Source organism: Pteropus vampyrus, unplaced genomic scaffold, assembly GCF_000151845.1.
Source record: "Pteropus vampyrus isolate Shadow unplaced genomic scaffold, Pvam_2.0 Scaffold82, whole genome shotgun sequence".
NCBI classification, from domain to species: domain Eukaryota; kingdom Metazoa; phylum Chordata; class Mammalia; order Chiroptera; family Pteropodidae; genus Pteropus; species Pteropus vampyrus.
This window is the reverse complement of record NW_011888863.1, coordinates 7795090-7797373: the sequence shown is the minus strand read 5'-3', so window position 1 is coordinate 7797373 and position 2284 is coordinate 7795090. Positions and strand designations below refer to the sequence as shown.

Below are 2284 nucleotides of genomic sequence, written 5' to 3'. Positions count from 1 at the left end.
CTTTTTAAATATTTAGTTGAGCTTAGGTGTCATTTTAGGTACAGGTAGATTTTCATGGAGCAGCAGGATGCCCTGAGAAAAAATTCTAGTAAGTGAAAAATCTCAATAATCTTTGCAATTCACTGTCTGCTTTGATACCAGTATTAATTGAACCCTCTCAGTAATCATGGAGATAGGTCAATTGAATCTCAGCTCTTTCTCAATTTGAGTTAACTCAAAACATAGAGGGCAGTTTAGTAAACTAACATTTCTGAGTATATTTAGATTCCAGCATATATTTTTAGTCAATGCATTCATTTTTAATATACATATATGACATTTCTAGCTGATTGTTCTCCCAACATTATAGTGAAGATTCTTTTCCCCTTCCTTTCATATTTTTTTGTTCATTTTAAATTCTCTATCTTTTATTATGATTCACTGAAAAAAGTAATAAAAAACATACATAGTAGATGTTCTTGATGTTTTTATTAATTCTGTGAACCGTGACACATGTGGGTTCCACAGTGTGCTGGGGCAAAGCACCCAAACAACTGTGTAAAATTCAGTGAAGGGGCTGAATACTTTTTCTACCTCTTTCTTCATATAACAATTACTAAAAGACTTAAAAAGAAACTATTACATTCTCAGTGTTGTAGAGATCTGTTGTTGTGTTTTGTAAATAGTAAGAATTCAATAAATGTTTATTCAACTGAGTTGTCCAGAAAAATAGCCACATTTATATGGTTTTTTCCTTTTTGTTAAACATACTGTGTATCTCCTGCACATTGTAACTTTGAGCTTCCAGTTCCTAGGACTTGGGACAGAATTTTTAACCCTTACAATATCATTATTACATGTGCATTTTACTACATTACAAATGCAAAGTATATTTTTAGTAATATTAGCAACTTAATATTTCTGTAGATAGATGAATTAGATCTAGTTTATAACAAGCAAAGTAATCTCCTAAAAATTTGACAAAAATTTTTTTTTTTCACATATGTATTATTTAAGAGCTAGGATCACACCATTCTTGTCAAAAATTATTTTTAAAGAAAATCTCCATCTCTAGAGATCGTGGTTTTTGTTAACTGAAAAACTGTGTATCAAATTATTGATTGTACTCATTTTGTTTCTGTACCGTGATAAGAACCATCTTGCTTTCCTTTTAATGTCAACGTTTACTTTCTAACTATAAAATGAGATCACATTTAATTTAATTATAATGTTAAAAATTACAGGATAACAGATGGATTTCTTGATGAACCCAGTATTTCAAGTTTTAAACAAAAGTTGCAGTTGCAGTTTTCTGGCATATGACATATTTTCCTGGTGAATACAGTGTGTTTCCTTTTGTGATAACTGATTTGATAAAATCTTACAAATGACATTTTGTTAATATTTTAGAACTAAAACATATTGCATAGAAAGATAAGTGCATTTGATTTATATTAAATGAGTTATTAATTTTGAAAAACAACTTGCGTAGATCTTTTATTTTGCTTTTGTAAATGACATAATTTCCTCAGGTATTTAGATCTCAAAAGAAAGCTAATATACTAAAAGTTAGTTACTTTTTCCTTGAATGTTAAAGTTTTCAATTATTGGGCCATTTATGTGGTAATCCTGATGGCTACTAAGTGACTATTAGGTGGGTAGCATATACAGTGTGGATACACTGGACAAAGGGATGATTCACATCCTGTGCCGAATGAAGCAAGACCTGTGAGATTTTATCACATTATTCAGAATGGCACACAATTTAACTTAAAGATTATTTCTGGGATTTTTCATTTAATATTTTTGGACTGTGGTTGACCGCCTATATCTGAAACCATGGAAAGCAAAACCGTGAATAAGGACCACTGTAACCTTCTTCAAGCCCTCTATCACCTACCTTTCCTCTCTTCACTTTCAGCCTTTAACCCTTACAGCCTTCCCTTTCACTCTCAGAGAAAATAGTACCGTAAATAATATCAGTTGCCATATTTGTTATTTAATACTCTATCTTCCTTCCATACTGCATATGCCCTATGATCCCGGAAGTTCATCCCTAGGCATATAATAAAGAGATATATAATAATTTTTATTGCATCACCGCTCATATAGAATAAAACTAAAAACTACAAAAATGCCTACTAACTTAATATTAGGTAAGTCTGTAATTCACAAACTGAATTACTACACAGAGTCTTTCTTAATATATATTCTTCTGGCAGTTTTATAGTTTCAGGTCTTACATTTAAGTCTTTAATCCCTTTTGAATGGATTTTTATATATGTTATAGTAAAGGTTCAACTTT

At 30.6% G+C, this 2284-nt stretch overlaps 1 protein-coding gene across 1 annotated transcript in view; it reads left to right on the top strand.

Moving 5' to 3' along the window:
• CPNE8 (copine 8) overlaps positions 1–2284 on the top strand; it is a 174822-nt gene that overhangs the window by 71274 nt on the left and 101264 nt on the right. The window lies entirely within an intron of this gene.